Source organism: Lepisma saccharinum, chromosome 14 (assembly GCF_977018435.1).
Source record: "Lepisma saccharinum chromosome 14, izLepSacc3.1, whole genome shotgun sequence".
Lineage (NCBI taxonomy): Eukaryota > Metazoa > Arthropoda > Insecta > Zygentoma > Lepismatidae > Lepisma > Lepisma saccharinum.
This window is the reverse complement of record NC_139242.1, coordinates 39,345,871-39,362,555: the sequence shown is the minus strand read 5'-3', so window position 1 is coordinate 39,362,555 and position 16,685 is coordinate 39,345,871. Positions and strand designations below refer to the sequence as shown.

General features: G+C 39.6%; 1 protein-coding gene across 9 annotated transcripts in view; it reads right to left on the bottom strand.

Moving 5' to 3' along the window:
* Positions 1–16,685, bottom strand: part of dati (zinc finger protein datilografo) — a 688,312-nt gene that overhangs the window by 625,689 nt on the left and 45,938 nt on the right. The gene's annotated exons all lie outside the window — the stretch shown is intronic.

Here is a 16,685-nt window from a genome sequence, read left to right as displayed (position 1 = left end):
AAGTTACTAAAGCGAGACGCAATCTTTTTCCATCCGAATAAAAAGCTACCAGATGTTAATCTGTAGTTCTCAACTGGTGGTACGTGTACCCCTAGGACTGGGGGCGTGAAGACTAGCAACAACATTCGGAAATAACACCCCATAGGTTAGAGTGCTGATGTGAACGCGGTGGCTCAGTCGGTAACGCGTCTGACTACCATGCTCAAGGTCCCGGGTTCGATCCCTGGCCGGTTCAAATCCGGGAACTTTTCTAACGTTGGAAGTGGCCCCGCCGCCCACCCACCGTCGAATAACATGGGTACCTGGGGGAAACCCTGGGGGGTAAAGGCGGTCAGGGGAGTCATGCTGATCACATCACCCCCACTCATGACCGGATGAAGAAAGTGTGGAGCGTTACCCCCACAGTTATTACAGTCGACATGCACTTCAATGTGTTAGTTGATGCACCTTGATGCATTTTGATGCACCAGAATGCATTTTTTTTTCGATGATGCACTTAAACGTTTTGTCTGAGCGGTATACACTCGAAGCCCAGTAGTACACGTATAACCGTAATTTGTCTGTGATAGTGTGTTTACTGAACAACCAAGTGAAACTAAAACTTAAGTGAACATAAAATAAAATATGAACCAAAACATAATATATGTACAAATATGGAAAATAAAAACGGAATGTTTCGAGTATACATGCCATGATGCGCAAAGGTAACAGATTTCAGCTTCATACATAAATATGTATTTGCATATAAATCCATTCCCTGATAAGTAAAAATACTCTTACACACGAAGAACTAAATGCATCATACCGATTGATGCGCCAGAACGCGTCGATTGATGCGCTAAAGTGTATTCTATGGCATCTGCGAAGAATCAGATTCACATTTGATGCATTTTAGTGCATTTTTGTATGTCGTAAAAGAAACACGAAAGTGCATCATCACCTGATTCAAGCGAGGATTTATTTCAGTCGAGATGCATTATAATTAGGGACATTGAATTTTCGCGATGCGCGAAATCGCGAAATGTGAAAAAAAGATGCAATTTTGAACATTCTGCACGTAACTACACCCCCAATGATGAAATATGCATGAGTTTTATTCGCGAAGTAATGCGAAATGTGTGCTTTTCCACGAAATGAACGCTTTTTCGCGAAATAACAGTGAAATATCATCAAATTAAGTAGAAAACACGCAAAAACCGGCAATCGAGGTTGCGCGCGCAAACTGTCGATTTGTAACGAAACGTTTGCCTAAAGTTTCCTACCACTTGCAGATGAAGAACGTTTTATCTTCGATCACATCAGGAAGACGCTGCAAATTGGGATTTCCCATGCACATAATCTCAGTTCGAAAACTTCGCTTCCTGTCAAGTTGCATTCCTTTCTTCCCCCGAATGTCTACTCAACTTCCAGCTTCATTGAACTTGCTAGCTGTAGCAGCGATTAGATTAGTCTGTTCCCGCACATCAAGGGAAACAATGGTGTCATTTGTGTTCAGTCATGAATGAATTTTGTTTATCATCATGTGATTTTCAACATGTGTTTGTGTAGTAGTGATTATTTTATTTGTTGGACAGCAAGGATATCCTTTAAATACATACAATGATTAAATCACTTGGGATATGCAATTTACAAATGAAGTGATTTTGTGTTGATGTTTTCTATTTGGTTGGACAGCTAAGTACTTGTGTATGTGTACAGTATATAAAAATGAAGTAGTTTTTCAATTTATAGCTCTTTTGTATGTTGTCTCATGATGAAAAAGTGTGTGCCCATTTATTCTTTTCACCGCTGGTATATACCGCTGATCTAACATTTTATTTACCGCTCTCCTCAGTTTTTATTTACCATAAATTTGTCTCCCTAATTATAATGTATCATTTGATGAGTTTTGATGCACCTTCCGCATCTTTAGCTCAGACGAAACGTCTAAGTGGATCATCGAGAAAGATGCAGGAAGGTGCACCAAAACGCATGAAGGTGCATCAAAATGCATCAAATGATGCATGATATTGCATCTTGACTGAAAGAAATCCTCACTTGCATCACATGATGCACTTTGGTGTTTCTTTTACGACACTAGAATGCATCAAATGTGAATCTGATTCTTCGCAGATGCCATAAAACACACTTTAGTGCGGCCTCCCCGATGGCGCAGTGGTAGCGTCGTCGCCTTGTAATCAAAGGGTCCCGGGTTCGATTCCCGGTGGAGGCACATAATGGTTCGGATCCCACTTTAAACTGTAGGTCCAGTCCCGATTAGCCTTACTGTGCATAAAGTGGACTTAAAACAACAAATCAATCAATCAATCAACACTTTAGTGCATCAATCGACGCGTTTTGGTGTTTCAATCGGTATGATGCATTTAGTTTTCTGTGTGTACATGTGGCAACTGGAATGTCCGACTTGCGGTACAAGCGATCTGCAGGGAAGCTACACAAGTCTTCTGCAAACAACATGAAAACACTTTCGATATACTGTACCGTTGAGGATCTTTAGAAAAGCAAAAATCGCGTAAAACTTTCGAGATTGCAAAATATTTCTGGTATACAGAATTAGAGCGATTTTTTACGGTTCATACTGTACCATACTCCACTCCTACTCTCCCCGTGCAGATCTTATTTCTGCATTTTTTTTCTTCATGTCCTGGCTATATCGTCTGCGGGAGTCAGGAATCGTATTAACAGGCGTCCTATCTCGTCACAGATACTTAGCGACTTTACATTAACCTTAATACAGCGAAGGGCTCGGTTGATTGGACAGGTAATGGGCGAGCATGCATGAAAGGGTGGTGCACACATGGACAAGTATCATGTTATCTTCACCCATGTGTGCAATGCGTTGGAATCGATTCGAGATGCTCACATGCCTACTTCTTCACGTTCGCAAACACGTTTGAAGGAAACAATAGTTTTTTCTCCCTTTGTTTTCTAGTTCTATCGAGAAGGTAAGCGCACAATGCCATTTCTAATTCGTAGGAATTTGACTGTTATGGGGAAGTCTCTGATTTGATTCCCGGAACCCGGAAAGGGGTAGGGTGGGGGGTGGGGGCTGAACTCACAGGTTTGATATAAAAATAAACGTGATATAAAAATCAATACAATACGCAAATTGGAAATTTAGGATACGCACAAAAAAGTAAATGCATTAGCTAAAACAAAAAAATTCATTCAATAGGAAATTTAAGGTACGCATAGAAAAGTAAATGCATCAGCTGAAACGAAAAATGCATAAAGTCTGTTGCTCAGACCAAATGTTTAAGTGCATCATCAAGTAAGATGCATGAAGGTGCATCAAAAACGCATCAATTGATGCATTAATGTACAGAGAAATACTCAATTGCATCATATGGTGGCAATTATTTCGACAATGTCCCTTTCTCTTACACAGCCTCCAACCCAGTAGTTCTCATTCTTCGTGAGAGCGTAAATTCTTTTTTTTAAAAGTCGACGTACCTCGATCTCAAGAATTTTCCTAGTAAACATGTTTCCAGTTTTTCTTTTTGAAATTTCATGTGTGAATTAACATGCACCCTTGACATTAAATATTGATAAATAAATTCTAGCAAATCATAAAGAGTAATGGTTCAATTACCTCTAGGCTTGTTAAAAAATGTATAAATATGGATAGCGCAGCGGTAACGTCGTCGTTTTTTAAACAAATGATCCTGGGTTCGATACCCGGGAAGTTCCATAGTGGTTCGGATCCCACTTTTAACCTGTAGGTCCCGTCCAGTCCCGATTAGCCTATCTGTGCATAAAGAGGACTTAAAACAACAACTCAAAACTCAATTTTTGCCGGAGAGGGGTAAAGGCGTCCGGAGCGAGTTACTCACCATTATAACACCCACTCCAGTATGGCCTAGATCGAGAATGCCTTCATTGTACGGTGCAATGCATAGCGGACAGGTTTACCATTATGTAATTATTTATACACAAATACACACTTCTTGGTTGTAACGGTACCATTGAAAAGTGAATGAGACTACTACAACTCAGAAGTGTCCATGACTGTACATACGTTGCCTCTTGAAGACCTCTGTGGCGGAGTGGTTAGCACGCACAACGACGCCAGCGATCCTGCATTCAAATCCCCTCCCTGGCCATGGGTGTTCATCAATTTCACCATATCATCATTCATCCTCAACGTCGCGATTATCAAAAAAGTGGAAGAAAAGCGACGCTAATTAACAAAAATAAAATAAAATTTCGCGTTTCAATTTTACTGAACTTGCCTTTCCGCTGGCTGCTTACCGTGGTCGAATCATGATCTCGACCTTTGTCCCTTCCTGTACGCGCGCTTACACGAAGCTGTGAAACAAAGTACCAACGTCTTCCCACCCAAACTTGGGCACAAAACAATGCGCGCAGTTGGCAACACTGTCCCGTTGTTGCACGCTGTGTCGAGAGAGGCCGGACTGCAAGAGAAAAGGAAGAAACCCAAACAATGGCGAGAAGCTCTGATTTAACGGAGGCCAACAAAGAAGCGAGAGGCCTGAACGAGAATAAATTAGCAGCTCTTTCTAAATTATTGTCGGAAGTTGAAGAACGCTTGTTGTGTTCTCTTCTTACGATGAAACCTTCTTTTTTTTTCTTTTAAAAGCGCGTACAGGAAGACGTTGGAGATGGAAACAAAACGGAGAAAGGTTTGCAGGAGAAAATAAGTATACAGAGCAGAGCGAAGTTGGAAAAGTCTGCATTGCCGCCAGGATACTTAATCGCACAATTTAGTCCTAAGTGATATGAAAATCAATACAATACGAAAATAGGAAATTTAAGGTACGCATAGACAAGTAAATGCATTAGCCTAAACGAAAAATGCATAAAGTCTGTAGCTCAGACCAAATGTTTAAGTGCATCATCAAGTAAGACGCATGAAGGTGCATCAAAAACGCATCAATTGATTCATTATAGTACAGATCTACATAGAAATACTCAATTTCATCATATGATGAACTTTGGCGTTGCCTTTACAAAATACAAAAATGCATCAAATTGTGAACCAGATGCTTGGCAAAGGTAAAAAAAAAAAAAAAACACAATTTAGTGCCTCGATCAATGCATTTCGTACTGGATCAGTTTTATTGATTTGGTTTAGTTTACTTCGCCCTTTTTGCCATATTTGGCTACACACGAAGATGAGGATGAGTGATGATATGATGAAATTTATGAAGGGACGCTCACACAAAGAACAGCTATGCCCAGGCCGGGATTCGAACCCGACACCCCTGGTCCGTTGTACCGCACTGTGTTACGAATTGTAATGTGTAAATGTGTACCACTTCTCCACGAAGATCGGCTCTTCAAATAGATTTGATGCATTTAGTTTTCTGTGTACACAAAAAAAGGAAACAAAGCGAAACATTTTTTTTTTACTAATTCTGCCCAAGTACACAGAAAAAACTGCTTTAATAATTCTCTGATTATGATTCTTAACCTCCTCCGAAAATAGCAATAGGTGCAGTGTACAATTCCGGATTGGGGAACAGGGGTGCAATGTAGTAGTTGGTTAGCGCAACTCTGAACAAATGCTATTTTTTAACAAAGCGGTACTCCATATTCTTTGATCCAGTTGCAAGAGAATATAACAGCAGCTTCAAATATTGTATTGAAATTTATTCTTCCAAGATATACATATAAAAACGTCAAATGATTCACTAATGTACATACACCCTTCATCTATCTTCAAGGCAAATAATTGCTACAAAAAAGTATACAACATTTCTAAACTTGGTATGGTGTAAGAAATAACTAGTTGTACGTAATGTAAATTTAATAAAGTGATTGCTTTCGCGACATCTATTGTCAATTTTGAAATGCAACGCTACGAATTTTATAATTTTCTCAGTAATATTATATTAGTCTGTTCTCCTTCCTCTTTTCAATTTCGCAACATATACAACAAAAGTGTGTGAATACGAAAATAATTCAAGATGCTAAGCAGTAGTAGGTTTTTTTTTATGATTTCATGAATCATGACCATATGTAAAATGCAATTTTCAAGTTTATTTTTTCAATTTCGCTACGCAGTATTGAAATATCTTCCAAGAATCCACTGCTATTTTTGTTTGCTCACACCTAATTCTTCACTTGATTTTCCAGTTTGTTTTGATCTCTTTCGCCCTTTTCAACATTTCGCCGCCTAAAAACCAAACGTCGTCGTTTCTTTTTAAAATGCCCCAGTAACAGAAAGCATTTGTCAAACATTTCCTTGTAAAAAAGTTATTATTACTGCTACAATAAGCAAACACACACACACACACAGACAGAATTCTGGGAAAGGGACAGTAGCAAACATTTTAGCATTACGTACTTCTCAGTGACATGAAGGAAGGGAGGGGTTAGTGGTACGAGTAAGGGAAAGGGGGGAAGCGCAGACATTTTGCGACTGTTCTTTGTTTATACGATCTTCTTTTGTTGATGGAATTCCCGCTTAGATGGAACCACACTTGTCGGGCAAGAATCTGTGGTCAGAATAGCCCACAGATTACGCTCTACTTCAGCACACCTTTTTCACCGCTATAAACAATATAATTACCGTGTGCATTTGTATTATGTTCTAAACGCACTATATATACACACAACGGCGTTCTGTTAACGATTCTGGTCCAATCTGGCTCTCTACACTTGAGTGACCATACTGTTATTTTCCAAACACAAACAAAGCATTGTTCGAATTGTCCGTCGTTCCTTTTTCCTTAATCTTTTTCCATTCGGATTCTTCCAGCATTCGAATGATCGTTCAAATAAAGCGCTATCTGTTGTTGATTTGACTTCGATTTTCTGCCACTTTTGACTATTCTTGAAGATAAATGTGAGCGTGGGGATTAAATTGATGAAGGGATACTAACAAAGAAGACCCATGCCGGGATTTGAATCCGAGGCCTCTGATCCCGTAGCGCGCTGTGCTAACCACTACACCACGGAGGTCTGCGCCATCTGTAGAATTACATGCATGTAGAATTACAACCCCTTCTTGCCTCAACTTCTTTTGCAACTTCAGCTTACGGAAAGGTGGTTATTCAAATTTGTTTCACAGGTTTGCCAAATGTATCACGTTCAACACTGTAAAAAGTTGAATGAGGAAATTACGGTATAAGACCATCCAACTACCGTAAAAAATGTTCTTGACCGTTCTTACAGTTTTATCAGCAATGATACAATTGCCTTAATTTGTGTATCGTTATTCAGTTTTTTTTATGTATAATTATGTGCACACAATCATAATTTATAATCGTTATCTATCCGCATGGATAAAATTTTCAAATTCAAATATTAAAAAAGCCGTTGTGTACCGTATTTTGTAAATTAGCGGGCAAGCTGTTAGATTTTAACGGTGGGATGCTGTAAATTTTACAACTACTAACAGTGATGCGTGCACTGAAAACGTGGTCGGTGTTAGAACCACATCACAAAGGAAATTCAACACCTCATTGATTGAGCGCATTGAGTTGTTAACCCACAATCTCGCCATTGAAAGCTACGGGTTTGAATCGAGGCCTGGGCGCGTGTCCCTTCACGAATTTAATAATATTCATTCCCATTGTGATTTCCTTAGACAGAAACGCCGCTTGAGAACAATTAACTAAACTATAATGACCTGAAGTATATTTCTAATCCTGTTCGTAACTTTATTGCTACAAAACGTACAAATCTTAACCAGATGAAACGCAGTGATACGTTTACAAAGCTCCCAATTAGCATAACAATCAGCAATTGTTCACCTGCAAAGTGTTAAAAGAAAACATCCAAATGACTACTCAAAAGCAATCTGCACACCTCCACTATTTACACGATGTTTTTTTTTTTAAAAAAACCTTTGATGTGGGATTAAATTCAAACGAAACGTGTATTCTCCCCATCTCTCGGGTATACATCATTCATAAAGAGAGAAAGGGAATTTACATTCAAAAATAGCATTTGTCGGATTTTTATCTCTTATTACAGTTGCTAAGCGAGTTTTATCTCCTCCCTCTCCCCTTTCTAACTTCACGATCCCATTCTCACCTTTTTTTTACGCTACTGAAGTTTACAGGAGGTGTTAACATCTTAATTCAAAAAAAGACTATAATGAGTTGGTTGCATTGGGGCGATGGTCAACTTTTTCCCCCTCCTTTGTGGTGAGGTAAAAAAACGCAAGCTTGTGGATAACCGCAGCTTTTTTCGGGGTAAAAACATTACTTTCATCCCCTCCTACGCAACATCCAGTCTCGCATTTTTCTTCTTGGATGTCTGCATTTGCCTCCCCCACCCCCTACGTCCAGAAAAATCTCTCTCACTTGTTCGGCGGTTACACGTTTCCCCCCACCCTTACTCCGAAACCTTTCGCATGACCACCACGCTTTTTTTTCTCTCTCTCTCTTTCCAGGTTTTTCCCGCGAAATCTACCCCACCCCTTCATCGTACCCCCAGGGTTTCTGTCCACTCGTTAAAGCTCTGTATTACCAAACCTCACAGTTTAGGAACTGTGAAAACACAATATTGAGACTAGCGCCAAAGCAGTTCATCATATAAAAGTTAACCGTATGGATCACGTTGACATTCATTTCTCTTACCCACTCCATCTGGCGTCTTTTTTCCGTACTAAAAAATTCATTTTTGCGGAAAATTTTCGTGGCGAGAACCAGGAGAGTAGGGGGGAGACAGGCAATGTAAATTTTACAAAAAAAAATGAAGAGAGAGGAAAACAAGTGTAGGCGTGTCATGTATGCAAAGATAAATGACAGTCCTTTTTCCCCATTTCCCCCAGATGTGAGGGGAAAAAACGAGGGGGAGAGCTGTAACATGCTCACGGTAAAACGTGTCACTGAATTTAGGTCTTTGGTTCACTTTATTACCGAGCTAGTGTAACACACACTTACGTATGCGATTTTTTTTTAGCTTGACCTCTCTCTCTCTCGAGTTCGTTTAAAGGGGATTTAAAAAGCATACCCTGTGACAAGTGAGACAGAAAATTCTGCTTGGCGTTTTATTGAAAAGTTAGAAACCAGAGATTAAAATTTGTTCATCTTTCTTAACTCCCTTTTTTATAATTTAAAAAAGGAACAGGGACACTTTTTTTCCAGTTTGTTATTAAAAGTGATTGTATGATTGCATTTTTGCTTTTTAGTTCTATAAAAAACAACTAGCTGTTATGCATCGACAGCTTTGGAGCGAGTTACATATAACTCCTAGAGCAGCCAATCAACAAATGACCTGATGATGTCATCTGAACCCAGCGCCTATTGCTACTCTGAGTCTGCATTGTCTGTATAGGTTCGCTAACTGGATTCGCGCGGTCAGCAATACAACTCTACCATTCCTTACTTCTTTCTTAGTTACATTTTGATTAATAAGAAAAAACATATTTGTGATATTTTCTCTTGGGTTCTGTTTCACGTCCTTCTTACCTCTGTATTTTCAACACTAATTGAAAAATGTAACCAGTATAAATTCAATTAGAAACATTATCAAATTGTTTCCAAACAGAGGGATTGCCGAACAGTTTCTGTTGAATTTTGTTATTTAGCGTCGCTTTTCTTCCGATTTTGGCTAACCCCGACGATGAGTGATGACATAAAATTGATCTAGGGACACACACACAGAACACCTATGCCCAGACCACGATTCGATCCCAGGACCCTCGGCGGTAGAAGGTAGGCTAGAAACCAGTTTTAAACGAGAAAGACGTCACTAAGAAGTGATGTCCACACGGTATGAAAGTTTAAGAATACATGAAACCATTTATTAAGTAAACGTAATGTAATATTTTCACAATAATTGCAAATTAGCAATTAATTATGAAAGTACATAAACTACTAATGATGTACTTTTGCTGCATCAAAATACACAAAGAAATGCATGAAAGGGTACAATTGCGGTAATGTCAACAAATATTAAGTGTTGCCCGAAACTGATTACAAGAGGGTAAAATTGCATGCTAAACACATTTCGCATGCACAGTAAGTAATTCGGGAAATAATGCAAATTTAGTGTTTTAAGTGATTTTTTTTTGCGAATTTCACCACATTTTGCACATATGCTGTGAAGAACTCTGCAATAATCATAAATTTTCGGTTGTATGAATTTAATGTCTTCGATAACATTCTGGCAATAGTAGCATTTTAAGAATAGTCAGAATTGTTATACACGTATATGAAGTATCTTGCAAGTTCGTATTTCAGCACTATTTCCCACTAAAAAAATCTAACACAGATTTTTGTCTACCGAAGGTTGCCCCCCAAGAATTCCCAAAAATTCTGGTTACGCCGCTGATCGAAGTAGTGTGATCAGCATACACTTCCGGGGACTTATATTTTACAAGTACAGACATGCTCGATCTTTAAACCGCTTATCTGCTGTCTAATGAAAAAAAAAGCACTAACATCTGTCCGGTATTTATAGTAGATAACGTTGAATTAACGGAACGTTACGCTAAACCCTACACCACGGAGGAAAGTGAGAGTATTCGAGTGGTACCCCTAATGAAAGCATACGCTGTTCCACTACCTGCCTCTCCCCCCTTCCCATCAGAGACATTTGAAACAAAATGGGAGAGGATTCCCTTGCTTCCCCGAAGTCTGCGCCAATGTAAGCTTAATCAGTTTAAAAACCACGACAGTTACTGTATTTCACCTTTAAAAATACAAAAAAAAAAAAAAAATCACGTAATGCAGGATTCCGCCATTTTGATAATAAAAAACAGCGCGTAAAATGAATGCAAGGTAAGAGCTATAAAGCCTGTCCTTATGAGACGCCAAAGGTACAGTCATAACATGTTCAATTTCTAGTCAAATGAATGTTTTTTCTTTCTATCTTCAGTCCAAACCTCGTTTCCTTCCAATTGATAATGAAAAGAAGAAAGACGAACTAGCTCTTAGCTTGTCAGTACTGTCCTCTATGATTATTTTTGCAACACAACTAAATGTTGAAAATTAAGATGATTATGCATTAATACGTCGTCAAATTATATCTGACATTCACTAACAATACAAACACTACACTTCCAATACAGAACACAAGTTTTGCATACACTTTAACATTAGAAAAACGAGGAAAATGTCACTATTGCATTTAAGACGTTAACATGGTAAGACCTTGCCAGGAACTACGTACGCATAACAAGGATTCTGATTGGTTGCTCTGTGTACCTCTTACAGAAGTGTGCAAGGGCAAAATAGTCTGTTCTTGAAGAGACGGAACATATCACATCGGGGCATATTTGAGCTTTTCAGCTAACTTAAACAATTTCACTTGAGCAAAAAAGGTGTAAGCTGAATTAAACTGCATGTAACTGATATGAAATGCTAATTTTAAGCTCAGAGCTGGCTATGTAGTGTACGCTTAAGTATGCTTATCGTTGTCATTGAAATAAATTAACGTCATTAAAGATCAGAATCCCTTGTTTCTCTTTACTGTCCAATTCGTGAAGAAAGGTAACTTTTTCTAACCCGCATCTTTTTGTTCCACTTGGCAGAGATAAGGGGTGGAGGAAAACATAGCTACAAGAAGTAACTAGAATTTTTCTATCTTCCTTTTCTTGTAGGGATATATTCTGGTAACGCACTGCTGGAATTTTGTTTCCCAAAGTGGTACTAATTGTGATTTTTAAAAATGTTCTTCAGAACCACATAACTTAAATATGATTGACTTTTTTTTAAATAATAAATGCAAACTACGAATCTTTAAACATAACCTGTATTATTTTTTAAATGAGTCTTTTTTTGTTTCCTCATTTCAAAATTTGTAGAATTTAAATATCACAAAATATGGCATAAGAAGATATAATCGAAGGACGTACATAAAATGTCGGCGCTTGGTAGTGTGGGAGTAGGGGGGCCAAACCCAATCTTGTCTAGTTCACTAAAATATCTAGCTACGGGGCTGCATTAATCTATCAATACACATACACCATTTATTTTTGTTTCCTGTCTGTTCCCTACAGGTAAATATTTCGTACTTCTTTTGGTTTGATTTGCTTTATTTTACTTCGCCCTTTTGTGCCACTTTTGGCTAATTTGCGAAGATGGGTCAGAAACATTCACACCCAGGCCACTCACAAACATCAACGCCCAGGCCAGGATTCGAACACGGGACCCCTGGCGTCGTAGCACGATGTGCTAACCACTCCGCCGCGGAGGCCGGCGTGTACCTCTTTTGGCACCGTGACGATAAAACAGCGAATAATTAAATAAAAAAAGATTGCAAACGCAGTCAGGCCACTCGACAACACTTATTTCGGCGGAAGATGAAAAAAAATGCAAATGCTCACAGAAGCAGAAAACGGTCCTGGGATTATAACGAGCAACACACACGGTGCGTGGTCACAGTGCGGAAAGGAAGAGGATCTCCGAATAACGCGACGTCACGAACATCCACGATCGGCGTCACTTCGTGTTACGACGGATGGAAGTGATACCGCCACGTTAAAGTCACTCCAGTAGGTAAAACGGAGCAATTTCTTTTACAGCCGTTCATTAAAGGGAATAAAAGTGAAGCTGTCTTTTTTTAACGAAGGGTTAATAAACGTTCTGCTAATACGGTGCCTACATGTATTTATTTACATGTATGTAAACGGGTAATTATGAAATAAAAGTCTGTTCTGTTCCAACACACACATGCGGAGTAGCCTAATTGCTTCCGTATGAAATGCAAGGCGTGATTTGCTCATTACTTCCACCCTGTTACAGTAGACGACATAAAGCTGATTCTTTGTCGGACTGGTCCTCAAAACCTACAACCACTATACCCTGTCCGAGCTAACTATGGAGCAAGGCCGCGTATTGCATCAAGAGAACCGGGGGAAATAGATTGGCCAGAGCAAAGCACTACACGCTGCTCGATGGCTGTTACTGCAGTCGCTTCCCCCCCTCCACGCAATTCTGTCCCTCTCACGTGTTCATTGGTGGAGCCGTCTGGCGTCACTACTTGCGCAGAGACTTGTTTTCGTTTGCCTGATCCACAGCTGGGACAGAATATAGCGTACGTACAATTCTTTTCAAAGGACACTGGAATGGTAAGGCTATGACTGATGGCACCAATCTCAAGCACCTTCTTGGTCACGCGCCGTTTGTGATAGTGTTTTAAGTCCACTTTATGCACAGATAGGCTAATCGGGACTGGGCCTACAGTTTTCAAGCGGGATCGAACCACTATGTGCCTCGATTAGGTTTCGAACTTGATTACAAGGCAAGTCGGGCGCCCTATTTCATCTTCTGACGTACGCCCAGAATTCTTTCGTGGTTAGGTTATAGGTTTATTGGACTGACATCGGGCATTTTCGTGTCATGAGAAGCCGGACGTTGTCGGGGAGAAACAAATGAGCGTCGGATACACAGCATGTTGCCAAACGTACCGTAAAACGGGAGAGAGAGAGAGAGAGAGTTGATCAGCATCGTTACTGGATAAAAGTTGTACAACAGTACACAAAGCACGGGAAATTAGTACATAAAACACCCAAACATTGTACAAACAAGTGACAAAAACAGACGTACGCTTGGGAACATGGTAACTGAAGAGCGATGTTACCCCTACAACTTTGACTTCGCAACTGATATTGTTGACACTTAACTATATCAATTGATGCACCAAAAATACCTCAAACGTGATGTGATGCATTTCAAGTTGTGTATGCAGGCGCATTCATGTGATGTGGCTAGAATGAAAATAGATGGCGCTTGGAATAAACACATTACACACACACTTACAAATATGTTATACATACAGCATTGAGTCATATAAGAAAATATTTTAATTTGAATGTTTTATCTTGCATAAAGATAGATAACGATTATAATTTTCAGTTATGTGCAACACAAATATAATTTTAAAAATTGAATCATCACAATTACAGTTAGTCAGTGCTGTAGTTCAAAGTTTCCACAGGGTATATGCCCAGTTTCGTGAGGCGAAAACTATGTTTCCATTATAATGAATGCGCCACGGGTCTCGGATTCGAATCCTGGCCTGGGCATGGATGTTTATGAGTGTCCATCAATTCCATCATATCACCACTCATCCTCATTTTCGCAAATTAGCCAAAAGTGGCACGAAAGGCGAAGTAAAATAAAGCAAATCAATCAATCATTAAAAATCACTAGTTCGTCTCCAATTGTTGCGGGAAAGAGAAACAATAACATTGTTGACATGGGCGTAACTTGGAACCTAACTTTGGGGGGCAAAATCGAACGTGGGACTTAACTTTGGGGGGGGGGGGGGGCAGAATCAAACTTGGGTCTTAACTTGCGGCAAGGGCAGAATTAATAATTTTTGCATCCCTTAAAAATAGCGCCCATAACTATTTTGCTCAATAGCTTATATTTGCACAATCATAAAAAAAAAAATACGTTTCAATACTTTGTTACTCAGCTACCAAGAGGTTAACAAAACTACAGAGCATTCCCTGACATTCGCTACGAGACTCGGCGGCAAGCTGCCCGGCATCTCAGCTTGTCTTTCCCGGTGAACGGGTCAGCGACAGTCGCTAGAATCAGCTTTTAAAATTACAGTTTTCATATTGTGTACTAACCTTGACTACAGAAGGTGTTGAAAAAGGCGTCCCTCTGCTGCAACCCATTCCTGGCATCTCCGAAGGAAATTGGCATTTACACGTGCAAGTTCGTCTACTGTAATTCTCCCGATTTTTCGTACAATACTCTTTTAACTCACGGATGGTGTGCGGATTGTCTTTGTATAATTTATTTCCCCATTTTTCTTTCCACTTTTATTCAGAACTGACCCTGTTACTCTAAACTTTTTTACGAAGTTTAATATAAGCGACTGTCGTGGACCCGTTCACCGGGAAAGTCAAGCGCTGATGCCGGGCCGCTTGCCGCCGAGTCTCGTAGCGAATGTCAGGGAATGCTCTGTATAATTAACTTTTACATTTAGTAGCCTGAATTTTTGGGGGGGGAGCAAGTGACCACCCCCCTTGCCCTGTACAAGTTACGCCAATGATTGTTGAGATATTTGAATACGGTTCACTCGCTACTTCGAAATCTCAAGCTATGTTAAGTCAAACTTCTACATTGGTTCTGAAACAAAAGGCAGATCTCACATTACTCAGGACCTGCACAAAGGGATCAACTATTTTAATGTAGAAAAAGGTCCGATAAATTAACTGTACACAGTGGCTGCGATTAGGATAGAGTGTAGTTCATCCTCCCCCCCATTCTCGCCACTTTTTGCCTTCTCACTATAGCAGCTTAATGCTAAGCCTTGTTTAAAGAAAACAAACTCCCCCCCCCCCCAGTTTTGGCACCCAATTGCACCTACACATTGTGGCATTTATACAAAATTATTATTATAGTCAAAATGTTGGCGATAAAATGCTGTCTCACATCATGTATTCATACTCTTTCCTATTCTCAACATTATGTTCCCGATCACGTGAAGCCAGAAATATTTGCCAACCTCTGTGGTGGAGTGGTTAGCGTAGCGCTATACAACGCCAGGGGTATCGGGTTCGGCCTGGGCATGGGTATTCCTTGTGATTGTCTCTTCAATTTCATCATCATCCTCATCGCCGCGATTAGCCAAAACTGGAAGAAAAGCGAAGTAAAATAATACAAATCAATCAATCAATTTTTTAAAAAAACTTTTTTGTACCTAAACATCAAAATTGACAAAAATAGTTAAAATGGTACATTTCTGGCACAATAGAATTTATGTACAGTGATCGATGTACCCTGAAACGAACTCCTGTACCGAAAGCCCCTACGGAACCGTTTACAGGAACAAGTCAAGCATTTACGCTAAATCCGATCTTCGGTTATTATAGGTTAGGTTTTGTCGTGAGCTTAGTGTTAAAATGTGTGAGAGATAGCCCAGCTTATTAAGATTTTCCGAGGCATAAAAAAAACTCATATACTGGGAACACAAATTTATTACGGGTTAGTTAAATCGCACTTTTGCTCCTGACTGTACATCCTTCCAGAATAAATAAGACGGGATATATGCTTTGCATCTACATAACGACACATCTTCAAATGTATCCCCTGAAAGTTAAGAATTTGAGTTTAAAATATCCACAGCCGAGACGTAGTTTTTTTATAAAGCTTGCTCAATATACAGGTCCGCTGAAATTAAAACTAGTATAAATGTAGGACACAACGTATGCAGAAGTTCCCGTGTTCGAGTCACGGCCTGGCGTGTCCTTTCATCAATTGCATTGCATCATATCACTCATCCTCATCGCTGTATTCCTTGCATAAGTTTGATTTTATTTAATTTTTGTTATTTAGCGTTGCTTTTCTGCTACATTTTGCTAATCACGACGATGAGGATGAGTGTAAGTCCGGGATTCGAACCCGGGACCCGTGGCGTTTGTAACGCTCTGTGCTAACCATCACGCTTTGAAGATGGGCTATAAAATACTTATGACTGCTATACAACACGCCGCCTCGCTTCCCTGTGTCAATCGTGACGATAGGGAATGGAAAACTAATGAATGAAATTTGGGGGGGGGGGGCGGGGTATTACGACTAAATACATCTCTCTCTCACCCGGGATTCGAAACCAGAACACGTGACATCGTACGTCCTCTGAGATGGCAAAAAAAACTTAAAAAACATTGTCCTTACATTGAAAAGCAATGATGGTGTAATGAAAAAATAAAGCATCTTTGAACGCTGTTAAGAAACTGCATTCCATTCCGTGAAAGTCTGAATCTAATCTGCCGAAAAAACTAGCTTCCAATACTTCTCATTATC